Raw genomic sequence first — 15,048 nt, 5'->3', positions numbered from 1 at the left:
ATCATGCTCCTTAACTCCCACTTGTGCAGCGCGTGAATCCTTCCCCAGCCTCAGCAGTAACTGGACAGTGGGAGAAGCAGAGATCATGGGGCGTTCAAGGACCCAAACTACACCAAGCCAAATATTCAAGTCTGGGTCCCCATATCTGTTTCTGAGGAAATTATTTGTGAGCAGATGGAGTGAAACAAGTAAAACTTGTGCTGGTGAAAAATGAGCCTGTCTCTCGTGTGGACAAAGTCCCAAAGTAAAGCTCAACAAAAGCAGTCACTGTGACTCCCATTGCTTTTGTCAGTGATTTTAGCTGCTGTATCCTGCATCCAGGGGGCTGTGGGTAAGTGCTGACATCCTAGGATGGCAAACTAGGCTGAAGGGGAAGGGCACAGATGATAGGGGAGACTTAGCTCATTGCTGAGTGAGTAGGACTATGAGGGTTGTTGGAGGGCTGGCCTTGTGGATTTGATAGCTGCATCCGAAGAGGGTTTGAGAGGGTGGGTACGGGGGGGGGGGGTTTAGTGAGGGGACCAGTTACAGGGGGAGGGCACATAAGTGTCATAAGAGTGATGATTACCATTATGTGACTCTCTCCCCGGGCAATGGGATAGTATGACTACTGTCAGCGCATAACCCCCTCCTCCAAAATCAGGACATTCCCTTACTGCTTTTCACCATATCCCCTTCCTCAGTCTACAGAAAGCTCCCAAAGGCCAGGCAGAATCATTGCCCCAGTTGCCCACAAGCACACAAAGAAGACCCCTTGCCCGTTTCCCCACACATCATTTGCTATTTATGAATATGCAGTTATGAAAGTATGAAGTCATCATTTCCAATTATGTTATTTTAATTTGTAGCATAATTAAAGGGGAAGATCTTCCATTACCCCAATGCCCTCTCCCTTCTAATTGATTATTATCCTTTATCCCTGTATTCTTGACCTAATATCTATAGGGCAGAAGTGTTCTTCCCCCCCCCCCCTTCTTTTTCCTCCCCATGGTCAAGGCTTCGTGTGGATTCCTTATATCTCCTCCTTCAGCCTCCTGGCTGAAGTCACTGCAGATTTCCTCACCCCTCCGAACAGATAGCTCAGTGCCATTAGCTTTGTAGTTTCATCTTTGAAAGATCTAATCTTTGTATTCCCCTCCCTACTTTCCTTAACTTTTTAATAACAGAGACATGTCAGAACAGAAATTGCTTCTGGTCTGGAACAGGCTGTGCTCTCGATGGCACATATATTACTGAGGTGGGGGTGACTTCACTTTGCCTTGACACAAACCCAATCAGGATATGAGAACTCTGAAGATCTAAGTCTTTATCTGGGGCTTCACAGTTGGTAGGGAAGGGGGAATGTTATTAACGTATGTATATCTCCTTGCAGTTCCCACCAAAGAGAGAGAGGGAGAGAGAGAGAAATCCCTGACATTTATCTCTTAAACAAGACATGTGAGGAGCCAAATGCCATCTGACAGGACAAATATTTACTGTGCCTGCAAACAACCCCGAACATCAGTGCAGGGAACGTGAAGACTGAGCCAAGGCTGATCAAAGTTCGACGGAGATGCCAGGTCCCAAGAGCTGGGGATTAAGGGCATCATTTAACACCGAACCACAGACAAGATTTGTCTCCTTGGCTCCCTATTCAAACCGGGCATTTTATTTTCATTTCCTCGGTCCTCCACGGGCTCGTGTTCTTCAGGGCGAGGGGCTGCGAGCCCTTTTCATTCCCCTAAACTCTGAGCTCTTGGCCGATCTTTCACACAGCAGTCAGCGGGATTACAGGGTTGCGGAGTTCTTGTGAAGATTTGCTCGTTCTCCTGCAGAAAGAAAATTGGACTCCTGAAGACCCACAGGACCATCACTGCTAATAGCAAGCAGTGAGACGAGAGGCCCGTCGAGAAACCACGGCTGGAAAAAGCACACAGAGACATTTTTTGCAGCAGCGTCAGCAAAGCAGCCTCATGGGGGAGGGCTGGGGGGAATTTCCACTAACAAGCTTGACAGTTCTCCTGTAACTTGTAGAAGTCCTGCTTACTTCAGCAGCATTATTTTTCAGACAGAAGTGTCTGATTAACAGCCTCCTAGAGCAATGGTGTTTAATTGACACCGGCCACAAAGCTGGCTGAGAAGTTTATCTTCTTCTGCCTTTCATACGAGATCCTTTAAGTTCCCCGGCCACCGGGGGCCACTTGGGAACAACTCTCTTCGTCCGTCTGGGCCCTGGTGTCCCCGTAGCCCTTCTCTCCCGGGGAAGCAGCATGTAGAGGCTTCTATTTGCTCGGCTGCCCCTGGTCTGGTTATACTGAGCATGCTGTTTAACCTCTCACGCTTCAGTTTTCTCAGCTATCTAAGATGTTGGGGAGGAATTAAATGAGAAAATGTGTCTAAAGCTCTTACGTGGCCTGCGATTTGCGTGGCAAGCATTCATTAAGCGTTAGCTCTCATTATTATCATCTTGACGAATGCCGGGCAGAGGAGTTATCTGCCTTGGTCAGGATAAAAGGAGCTGGACACAGGCTTTCAGTTCTACAAAATGAAAAGAGCTCTGGACGTGGAGGGTGGTGATAGTTGCACAACATTATGAATGTATTTAATACCACAGACCCACATGCTTCCAAAGGGGCGTATATGTGTATTTTACCACAACAAAAAATTGCAAAAAATAAAAGTAAATAAAAAGGATTAAAACAAAGGAGCTGAGTATGGCAGCTAGAACAATGGTTCCCCCCAAAAATGTCCTCGTCCTCATCCCTAGGACCTGTGAAAGTTACCTTACATAACCACAGGGGCTTTGCAGATGTGATTAATTTAAGAACCTGGGGAAGAGGAAATCATTCCGGATCACCCAGGTGAATCCAGTCACAAGGGTCCTCGTATAAGAGAGAGGCAGGAGGTTCAGAGTCAGAGAAGGATGTGAAGACAAAAGCAGAGGATGGAAGATACTACCCCGCTAGCTTTGAGGATGAAGGAAGGTGGTCAGGAGCCAAGGAACACAGGAAGCCTCTAGAAGATGGAAAATACAGCCACCAGAAGGAACAGAGAGCCCTGCGGCATCTTGATCTTAGACCAGAGAACTTCTGACCTTCAGACCTGTGAATGATAAATCTGTGGTATTTTCAGCCACTGAGTTTGTGGTCATTTGCTCCAGCAGACCTACCATCAAATGCCCTGGGTGGTGGCGGAGACCCGTGGGCCCGATCTGGAGTGGGGGGAGAGGAACCTCCACAGGAGCAGTCCTGGGACACAGACCCCATCCTGGCAGCACATGCCTCATGGGGGCCTCCGCCTGTGGGCAGGTGCACCTCCTTTTCATCCTTGGAAAGCCGTGGTAATCAGACACGGCACACCTCAAGGCCAGAGTATGTTGGGGTGTGGGGGGCATCTCAAAGAGGAGGAACGTGAGTGAAAAAATGTGAAGTCCGTTGGCAGACCAGGCCTGATGTCTCCTCAGAAAACCTCAGAGGAAGGGCCTGATGGGAAGGCATGGCTCAGAGTTTCCATATCCTGCTTAGGAACTTCTGCAACAAAGCAGAGACTGCTTTCACACACGGCTCACTGGGTCTCGCCCTTCTATAGCCTCAACGAGGTATTCATTTGCCCATAAGCCAGTCTTTAGGAATACTTGTTGAATGAATAAAACAAATGAATGAATAAATAGACAAGTTAAGGAACCCAAATGTCATCACAAAATACCCCCATTTTTCTTAGCCTGGAAAGGCAGGGGTGAGGGGGGGTAGGGCTGGCAGGGACATGGATATTGGGAAAAGCTCCCTTTTCTCTAATCTCCCTGGGAGACTGAGCATGCCCCCTCGTCTTCCCTGCGGTCAGACCCACTGGCCGGTGTCCTTGCGCCCAGGACAGAAAGGCGTGTGGAGCCGTGTTGCTGCTCCTGTAGTTGGTATGCAAGCCAACACTCCTAGCACATTCCAAATCTGAGGGGGTGGATGCTAATAACCCATAATCAATGTTGCATTTGCCAACGGCCAAAAGAAAAATGAACCTTTAATTGAGCGAGATTTGGCATCAATCAATGATGTGACTTTAGTCGGGCAAAACCGACAGATTACTGAGTCGGACATCCAACTGTGAGAATTGTTCTCTACTGGGGCGAAGAATGCAAAATGTGGATAAACGACATCTCTTACCCAGCCCAGGACCATAACTCACTGTGAAAAAAGAAAAAAAAAATCCCCTGCATTTGTTTTTAAATCTTCTGGAGTTTCTTTTTAAGTCATGTTCTAGCAGAGCTTAACTTACTTTGTAACTCCAAGCCCCTTCAGAGAAGTGTTGTTTAATTATGTGCTGATGACGGTTTCTAAGACAGCTGGTTGTAATTAAATTAGCAGATCCCTAGCCCGAGAGCCCAAGCAGGAGGAGCCTGAGGTGACTGTTGCAGCCCGGAGAGTCCCAGCAGGATGACCGTGATGTGGCAGCACAGGCTTTGGACCTTCTTGAGTCCCGACAGACAGAGCTACTGACCAACAAAACCAAGAAACCTGGCCGTGGACCACATTGGCCAGCAAAGGAGGTGGTGGGGTATTCCCATGAACCCCACATGCAAACAGACTGGGGATAAACCACCACCAACAGCAAGCCCTGGGTGCTCTCGGCACCTAAGAGAAAGCAGAGGGAAGCTACAGGGTATCTACAGACATAGCACAGGAGAAAACCAAAATAGCTGAAAGGTGGAAGCCTGTTAAGATTTCCACCTTAAGTCTTAACTTAAGACTTAAGTTAAGTCTTAAGTGGCCCATCCTGGCAGGGGCTTTGGCCAATCCAGTCAGGGAGTGGGAGGGGTCTGCAGTCAGCTCGGAACTGAACTTTCCAAACTGATGGGCCAGGACAAGCCCCCAAATCGGGGGAGAAACCACTGAGGGGAATCAAAGCCGAGCAGGACGGGTGCTTTAGACTGACAGCCGGCCCACAAAAGCAGGTGAAAGTCCAGCTGCAGACACCTGTGCTTACGACCCTCTGTGCCACCTGCCCAGGAGACTGGGATGGCTCTCTGTTGCTCTGGGATCGTTGCTTCGTTGACCTATCTGGACACAGTTCTGTGGCTCAACCCTTGTCACTCTTTCAGACACAGTTTTCTATTCATTCTCCAGCTTCATACATAATTTCAATCGATTAGACCTAGTTCTGCCTTCCAGAGCTGTAAGGAAGCCTCCTCTGTCTTCCACATGACAGGTTTCAAATATGACAGGGCCCATAAAAGCATCTCTATTTCAGGCTGAGCATCCCCAGTTTCTTCAAAAGCTCCTTCTGGAATGTGGCTTCCAGAATACTCAGTCCTGGCCTCCTGCCTCTGGGCTTCTTGCAGTTCAGTTCCTGATACAGTAGAAAAATGTCAGTCCTGGAACCAGAGAGCTTGTATTTAAGTTCTGGAACCTCTACCTCCTGGCTAGCCTATTACCCTCTCTGGGTCTCAGTTTTCTCATCTGCAGTATGGGGATGACTGTGAACTATAGATTTGTATGGAGGCCACATATGTAGCCACTTTGAGAACGCTAGAATGTGGACGAAGTACCCATAATTGTTTGGGCATTATGTCTCAAAGTTGTAACCCCAACTTGCATTTTTAGAAAGATCATTCCAGAAGTGATCTATCAAGAAGAGGATGGAACTGGGGCTTTCCTCTCCCTTATTCTAGTCTCTGGGCTTTTCTTAATGCCATTTCAATCACACAAACTCTTCAGGCCTTTCATACTGTGGGTCCTCACTGAGCCAGAAGTAAGCAGAGTAAAAGCCACTCCAACGACAGGAGGTATAATCGTCTTTACAAAGTCATGGTAATATTATATAGCACCTTGATGCAGAGAGCTTCTGCCCACCCCATACAAAGGACCTCCAATCCTGAATTAGATCGGTCCGTCATTCTTTCCCCCAACTTGATCCTAAGGACTATTTTTTCTGAGGGAGGGATACAGAAACTTAGCAACTTCATGTTTAAAAATATTATAGTCCTGGGGATCCTGGGTGACTCAGTCGGTTAAGCATTTGACTTCAGCTCAGGTCATGATTTCATGGTTCGTGAGTTCGAGGCCTGCATAGGGGTCTGTGCTGACAGCTCAGAGCCTGAAGCCTTCTTTGGATGCTGTGTCTCCTTCTTTCTCTGCCCTCCCCTACTCATGCTCTGTCTCTGTCTCTCAAAAAATGTATAAATGTTTAAAATTTTTTAATTAAAATATTAAATATTATTAATTAAATTAAAATATTATAGTTCTATCCTCTTGCACAGTTGGTAGGAATGCAAACTGGTGTAGCCACTCTGGAAAACAGTTTGGAGTTTCCTCAAAAAATTAAAAATAGAATTACCCTATGATCCAGAAATAGCACTACTAGGAATTTATCCAGAGGATACAGGAGTGCTGATTCATAGGGTCACATGTACCCCAATGTTTATCGCAGCACTATCAACAATAGCCAAATTATGGAAAGAACCCAAATGTCCATCGACTGATGAATGGACCAAGAAGACATGGTATATATATGATGGAATACTACTCAGCAATGAGAAAGAATGAAATCTTGCCATTTGCAACAACATGGATGGAACAGGACGGTATTATGCCAAGTGAAATAAGTCAGTCAGAGAAAGACAGATATTGTATGTTTTCACTCATGTGTAATTTAAGAAACTTAACAGAAGACCATGGGGGAAGGGAAGGAGAAAAAAATCATTTCAAACAGAGAGACAAACCATAAGAGACTCTTAAATGCAGAAAACAAACTGAGGGTTGATGGGGGGTGGGAGGGAGGGGAAAATGGGTGATGGGCATTGAGGAGAGCACTTGTTGGAATGAACACTGGGTGTTGCATGTAAGTGATGAATCATGGGAATCTCCAGAAGCCAAGAGCACACTGTATACTCTGTATGTTAGCTAACTTGACAATAAATTATCTTAAAAAAACAAAACAAACACACTACATAGGGTAGTCCTATGTGTCCAATCTTCATTTTCCTCCCTATTCTTCAATCTGCAAGCCAAGAACTAATCCAAACTTTAATTTCTTCTCATTTTGGCTTATTCTATCTCCTCTGGATAGCAAACTTCATATACTCACTGCAGGATACATACATCCTTCTGCTTGACCTAGATTTGGCTCTCCAGCTTCACAGAGTATCCCCTTACAATATGCCAAGGTTTGTTAAATGGGTCTACCACGTGACCAATAAGTTCTTTTTTTTTTTTTTCTTTCTGTTCCTCAAAATGTACTCTGATCTGTCACACTGGTCTTTTTTGTTCATGTTAATTTCAGGTGTACAACGTGACTTCTTATTTGTATATATTGGGAAAGGATCACCACACAATAAGTCTAGTTACCATCCATCACTACACAGTTATAATTTTTTTCTTGCGATGAGAACTTTCAAGCTCTACTTTCTTAGCAGCTTTCGAATATGCGATGCAATATTATTGACTATAGTTACCATGCTCGACATCTCCTTGACTTATTTTGTAACTGGAAGTTTGTACATCTTGATGCCCTTCACCCGTATCTCCCACCCCCACCTCACTCCCCTCTGGCAACCACCAATCTGCTCTAAGTTTTGTTTTGCTTGTTTGTTTGTTTTGTTTCTTAGATTCCATATATAAGTGAAATCGCACGCCATTTGTTTCTCTCTGTCTGAATTATTTCACTTAGCATAATACCCCATAGGTTCTTAATTGTTTTCTTAATTACTGCTCTAAAATTCAGCCATCTTTAAGAGTCGGCAATAAAGTTTTAGAAAATGCATGTGATTAGCTGTTTTAATGAAAGGGTACTTTAAAAAATAAGAGGCAAAGCATGTTATTCACTTAGTTAAATAAATAGAACCTCCTGGGAGCCTGGCTGGTTGGCTCATGAGGCCAGAATTGAAGAGCCAATGCCCGTGTGGGGTCCAGTTACCTTGAATTGCCAACTAAGAACACAGGAAGAAGTAAAAAGCCACATGAGGGTAGTGTTGAAAATTTAAATATTCACGTTTTATTGGGGTCATTTATCCTGTCACATACAGGAAATATACATAAGTGTTCAAATCCGTACCCTTTACCATACACATATACTCTCTCTCCCATGCACATACGTTCAGATATGTGATTACCCTATACCCAACAAGAACACTAAACTCCCACACATTCTTGGTAAAAGGGTGACAGCAACTTATTGGTGTATAATCCATCCAATCACAATGAGGCAAGGAAGAGAATCTCATCTCACAAGACTTCAAAGAGAAAAGAATTTGGTAACACTGAGCTCTTGGTTAACAGTCTCACTGGCGAAAGTCCCCAGGTGATGTTGCTAGAACATCTAACAAACCACCGTCGGAATTCGAGCAACTCAGCAGATCAGACACCCTCATGTGACATTCACATTTTTGTGGCCAGATCCAGGACTTAGCTGGATGTATCTTAGTACAGAATATGTTTGAGAAATGTCCCAGACAAGATGGATGGATTTTCACTGTCTCAGGCCCTCCCCCTCCATGGCCCCCCACTGGTACTTTGTAATTTAAGATTTCAGAGAACTACCTTTAAGTTGTTTGACCTGTAGCTCTATCTCCCAGTAAGATTGCAAACTCTGTGAGTACAAAAACCAGGCCTTCAGATTCCTTTCTGTCTCTCCCAACTCAGCTCTTAATCCTATGCCTTTCATAAAGCAAACACCCAAAAAACATTGCCTGACCAAATGGCCTAATGTGGCCTTGGAGATATCAATATCATGCCGGTCCTAAACTGTGTGGCACTACATGAAAAGAACTGTTAAGAGGGGCTGGGCCTTGGTTACTCTGCTATAAAACCATCTCTTCCTGAATTTACTGCAGACTTTATGATTTATTCGTCCTTTGATGTATTTTTGCCTTGGCTGTATGTTTTTTAATCATGCCATTAGGATTTTGTTACACATTCAGGTAGTGAGTTGAAGAGATAAACCCTTTCTAAATTGCTAACATTCCAAAGACTCATGAATTTGAGGCCAAAAGGCACTTCTATGCCAGAAAAGGTCAAGTGTGGCTGCTCAACCAAGAAGCGGAGCAGGGCAAGCCACTTGCCCCCAATCAGACACAGCCCCACTGTGTGAAGTGCAGAGAAGACTGTTTTTGATCTGTGGTAGCCTGCAACCTGGCCTGAGGTCTGAGTCTTGGTATTTTTTCCCTATTTTCCAAGTGCGTGCTTATTTAAATTTCATAATTATCTGGCTATAAACTCCTAGGGATTTCAAAGAAGAAAACAACAGGTCAGCTTGAAGTTAAAGAAGATAAATGAAAACAGGCCAGGAGAATCAGAGCCAGTTCCTGCCACAGACTCAGCTAGCCTTGTGTCATGGGGGCACCAGCCTGATTGCATGACGTAACTGTCTCCATACTGAAATTGGGCACATCTGGAAATGATCACTTCACAGTTTGCTTGGCCCCTTCCCTATGACCAGACCTCACTGGCTTGCTTTATATAAACCACAAACTCACACATTTCTGGCCAAAGGGGATTATTTACTTGGCTTAGCACATCCCTGACCATGACATCATTTGCAGCTAGCTGGTCACCAAACATACAAAAAGAACGTGATACAGGGGGAGACACGCTCGTCACCCACAGTCACTAACCCTTTGTGTGCCTTTGGCCAAATACAGTATGGTGACAGCTTTACCCCAAGTCCCGCTTAAGGCTGGCTAGCAGCTCCTCAGTGGTTCACATCGGACTGTCTCTAAACAGTTAACAGATAGTAGCCACTGGTCAAGTTGACCAGGACTTGGCTTCAAAGATCCCGAGTCTAGAGCCTGATATAAGAATGTGAGTGATGCGGGGCGCCTGGGTGGCGCAGTCGGTTAAGCATCCGACTTCAGCCAGGTCACGATCTCGCGGTCCGTGAGTTCGAGCCCCTCGTCAGGCTCTGGGCTGATGGCTCAGAGCCTGGAGCCTGTTTCTGATTCTGTGTCTCCCTCTCTCTCTGCCCCTCCCCCGTTCATGCTCTGTCTCTCTCTGTCCCAAAAATAAATAAACATTGAAAAAAAATTTAAAAAAAAAAAACAATGTGAGTGATGCTTCTGCTTTCCCTCCCATCATGTTCAGGGAGTTTGGAAGGTCACTTTCCTCCTGGTCACAGTGCCAACCATCCCCTTCAGGAAGACTGAGTGCAATGGGCTCCTGGCGCACCCCCTGCCAGACAGATTTGTTTAAAATGTGAGAAAACAAATCAGCAAAAGCAATCTAAGCAAATAATCAAAACCAAAAGGACATACCTCTTCTGCAGCTGACTGGATGTTTTGTAGGCCCAACTCCAGGTCCTCTCCTCCACCAAAGCCAGGCCCTGGGTCTATGCCCAGCTGCATCCTTGCTGGGGAATGGCCATATCCCAAACTACTTCTGCCGTAAGAGGCACTGCTTCTCTCTACTCTAAACCACTTTCTTATGAAAGCAAGGAAATCAAGGGGTATTATTTATACCCAATCCAATTAGTATGATTATCCAAACACCACTGAGTAGGCAAGACCAAGACGGAAAAAAGTACAGCCCCTTTGTCACTGTTACTTTGGCAATTGGAGGAAAGAACATTGGTGTCATTCCAAGCCGCGGGCTGTGTAGCTGCTCTAGTGGGTAGAGCACAAGTGAAAGGCCTTCAGATGAGGTTCCACCTATTCATAATTGGACTTGATTGTGGTTCTGGCTCAGGAATGTTTTGCTTAGCACAGGGATGGGCATCTGACTTTTCAGGGCTTGGGAGATAGTTTTAGCCAAGACAGTGACATAGTTTCTGTGATTTTCCTTTGGGAAAGGAAATGGAGTGGAGGGACATTCCAGAGAGGAATCATTTGGCTGCATAGAAACCATTCATGCCGAGGCTGACTCGGTTAAGCGTCCAACTTCGGCTCAGGTCATGATCTCACAGTTTGTGAGTTCAAGCCCAGCATCAGGCTCTGTGCTGAAGGCTCAGAGCCTGGAGCCTGCTTCAGATTCTATGTCTCCCTTCCCGGCTTACATTCTGTCTCTTTCTCTCTCTCAAAAATAAATAAACATTAAAAAAAATTTTTAAAGAAACAATTCATGCAAATTTAAAAGGAATTTTATTCAAAAAGTTCAGATTAAGTGGAATCCAAAGAGAAGGTGACCAGCTAGACTCTGAAACAGGTCCTTTCTGAGGCCCTCTGCAAGACTGCCTAGACCTTCACCCTAGTGCCTGTGCATTGACACCATTCCGCTTCCTGATCCCTTCCTCTTCATTTTTCAAGACAGGGGATTTGATTGGTTTCTGGACAATCTTCCGAGTCCACCACCAGTGGGGTGGAAGGGAGAATACACAGCAGAAGAACTACCTCTAAGAAGGAAGCATGGAGGCAGGAGAGAACGGATAAGCAGGTCTGCTACAGAAGCCCCTCCTATTTCACCCCTTAGCAATGGGGAAAGGTTCTTATTTGCATGACATCAATATGAATCAGAAGCACAGACCTGGGGCAAGGGAATCCCTCCCAACCTGGTCATCAAAGCAGACTGAAGGGAGACCAGGTGCTGTCAGGTCAGTACATAGAACATTTGGGAATACTGGAATGGGGACTAGAGAGAAAGGGCAAGAAGACATGCACGTTGAAGATTAATTAAATGTTTTGAGGGAGCAGATGCCCTTGCCCTCCCTCAGACCCTATCCTAATTGTGTTCCCGCCCACAGGAATGGTTAATTGGTAGGAGGTCAGTGCATTTACATAGACTCACTCCAATTTATCTCGGAGGCAGGAAGGGCAAGGCAGGAGTGGCTGGTTGACATACTAGTATACAATCATCTGGAAATCTAATTTGTGGAACCAGTAGCCATCTGTTCTATGGGTAATGTGCCAAGGTACCTGCCAACAACAAAACAAGCTTTCTGCTGTTGGGTAACTAATTGCATCTATGGGACCAACACAGCATGAGACTCAACTCGTGGAACGTGTCCTCCACCAAATTACGATTTCTGCTTGGGTTTTTCTGAGTCGGTAAGCATAGTACAAAGACTGATACAACTGCAGGTGGATGGAGAGGCTGGGGTAGCCCGGCACTCCCAGAAGGTGGTAGGTCAGCAGGTATGAGGGGCAAACACATTCCCAGAGCTGTGCAGGAGACTGTGGTTCTGCTGCAGCCATTCTCCTCCCCCCCCCCCCCAAGGAAACAGAGCTGGGAAGGAAGATCCAAGAAGGGCTTATAAGATGATATCAGTGGTTTCCTTTTATACCTTCTGAATTTTTTTTCTTGTTTAAGTCACTTTGTTTAAAACCTAGAGAGAGTGGAATGTGCAGAAGGTATAAAATCAACATCTTCACCCTGTCACTACAAATGACATGGCGGCTCCTCCTCCGTAATAAACTCCTCATGGGAAAATATCTCTTATTCTTCCATAACAACCAGCATGCTGGGGGAAAAAGCCGATAGCAGGTGGACCCTCTACCCTCTTCTGTACCCTCTAACCCCAAGATCCCTGTCTACCCATAGGCAAGGGGTTTCCATAGCACCTGAGCAGACTTGATCATAGGATTTTGTAATGTTTAATAAATTATTGTGGGACACATGGATGGATGGATGGATGGATGGATGGGTGGGTTGATACCTATTTTGCCTAAAGGGACTTACCCCCAAAGTCCAAGTGACAGCACATTTTTCATTGCATTTTTTGGGTTTTTTTGTTTTGTTTTGTTTTGTTTTGTTTTGTTTTAAGAATATATCAGCAACAAAAGTGTAGCAAGAACACTGGGCATTATACAGAACTCTCAGTATCAGCTACTTCTGACATTCCAGTGGGACCAGGTACAGATGTCTCCTCATACACCTGTCACCTGGGTTCTTTCTAACCTCTCATTAAATCCATATCATGCTGGATTGGCTCCCAGCTTTAGTGAAAAGAACCACTTCCTGTTTTCCTGACAGACCAGTACCTAGCACACTGCCCATATGTGGTGGATACTTAGTGCAGCCAAGAGGAAAAAGCAAGGGATTTAACCAGCAGGAGGGAGTATGCTTAGCACTAAAGGAGCTAAGCTCCTAACAAGCAGCATGAATCAAAGGCACTTCTGACTCTCTGGTCCCCTGGGGGTCTGTGAAGGGCTGTTGCATCAAAGTTGCTCCCCAACAGGCAGCCTGGTCATTAGGCTGGGCCCATTGTGAAAGGTAAATAAAGAATATTCAAGAAGATTGAATTGGCTTTCCAGAGATGTTGCCATTATCCTTGGAAACAGAGGTTTCTAGTGGTATAGGTAATCACACAAAACTAAATATTACACTTAAAGTCAATCGCGAAATGGATTCTATGAGACTTTTTGAGATTTGTTTTTAATTAAAGAAGAAACGATTATAGACTCCCTTTCTGATTCTATTTTGCTTGGACAATAGGAAAATTAAGTCTATGCCCTGGGCACACATGAGCTGGGTGGCAAATGGCAGTGGAAGGAATGTGGACCTAGGAGTCACTATTCACTGTGATGAGAGAGGTGACATCTGCCCAGTTGTGATGATCAACTGGCTCTTCAATAAAAGCCCGGATCTGTAGTGTTTGCCACTTTTAGTGGTGTAAATACTCACACCGTGGCTGATTCCAAGGCACCAACCTGTCACTGAACACAGAGTTGGGAAGAGAACCAGCCCCAATACACCACTGCATCCACCAGAGTAAGCTTAATTTTGGTGTCAGAAACCAGAAGACCCACCAGCTTTGGTGGGGCTGGAATCTTACATTTTTGTATATCTGTCACCCTAATTACATTCAAAGAAATTAATTCCTTTTAATAAGAATTGGTATATCAAAGAATGATGTCAAGGAACAACTAAAGGGTAATTGTATGACTTAGTCCACTATCTTGAAAAAAATACTTGTCAATAAATTTCTCAAATTAGCATAGCTTTGATTTCTTTTTTTTTTTTTTTAAGTTTATTTACTTCGAGAGGCAGGGAGGGACACAGAGAGAGAGAGAATCCCAAGCAGGCTCCGCGCTGTCAACACAGAGCCAGACGCGGGGGTCCATCTCACGAACCATGATATCACAAACAGAGCCAAAATCAAGCGTCAGAAGTTTGACTGAGCCACCCAGAAGCCCCAGCTCGATTGATTTGTAAAGGCTTTCAGTAACATTTGATATGAGCAGAAATTACAGTGCTGGAAAATTGCACTAAAATGATCTGTCATTAACAGAATTCTAGTATCCGCTCTAGATTTATCTTAACCTCGAACCTTGGGTGATTTTAAGAATAATAAGAATTTTTTCATGATCTCTTCATTTATATTTTATTCTCAACTTTATTGACAAAGCTTTACAGAAAAAAAACCGTACCTTATTTTATAGGTATCTTTGAGAGTATCTGATAGCATTTGTTTTGTACAAAGGAGGAAGGTAAAGACGTAGTTTCCTCTTCAGGCGAAGTTGGGTACAAATGTAACTCTGAACAGCAAGGCAGAATTGTTTTCTTTATAGTCTATATATTTGATCTGTAAAAGTCTCTTCCAAGTCTAGAACTCTATGAGTCTCCATTTCTATTTGAAGGCCTAAGAAATGTCTTCTTGACATGGTTCTAGCTGAAAGAATTTTCTTTGAAAACTCTGTCCTTCAGTGGTGACCATTTCCTCTGTCAGGTTCTATTGGGTGCCATGGCCACAAAGCTCGAAATACATAAACTGGCCCCACATGGGTCTTCTTCCTGGGAATGCCCACAAGATCTTCCCTTCTCCAACCAGACAGTCACCATCAGAGGTCACAAGAGGTGATAAGAGAAATAGAAATGGACTAACCTTGTTTTTCTACATCAGGAAATTGAGGTTAGTCCCTTGGGGCTAACTTCCAGGGACAAAGTAGAAGCTGGTGATGTGGAGCGAATCTCCAGGGCTAATGACCAAATAGCTAATCTCCCCCACCTATAGCTGTAAGAACTGTAAGACTTCCTGGGACAGGTGTGCCTAGGAAATTGCTCACTTCCGTAATTCAACAGCGGAACCCTGTTGCCCCGCCCCCAGTCTGTCTGCTGTCTCTTCGCTCATCAGTGTCCAACCCCAATTCCTGGGAAAAGTCAGATGCCCAACTCCTTAAATTGGGTGCCCCTTCTACTTCCATACACCCACCTT

General features: G+C 44.9%; 1 long non-coding RNA gene across 1 annotated transcript; it reads right to left on the bottom strand.

Moving 5' to 3' along the window:
* Positions 1-1,450: 1,450 nt before the first annotated feature.
* LOC111560895 lies at positions 1,451-10,368 on the bottom strand. The gene is made up of 2 exons (XR_002743155.2): positions 10,217-10,368; positions 1,451-1,808 (listed from the first exon to the last, which is right to left on the bottom strand). It is a non-coding gene; the product is annotated as an uncharacterized LOC111560895 (long non-coding RNA).
* Positions 10,369-15,048: the final 4,680 nt, after the last annotated feature.

Source organism: Felis catus, chromosome B3 (genome assembly GCF_018350175.1).
Source record: "Felis catus isolate Fca126 chromosome B3, F.catus_Fca126_mat1.0, whole genome shotgun sequence".
NCBI lineage: Eukaryota > Metazoa > Chordata > Mammalia > Carnivora > Felidae > Felis > Felis catus.
Note: the sequence above shows the minus strand (reverse complement) of the source record. Positions and strands in the feature narration are given on the sequence as shown.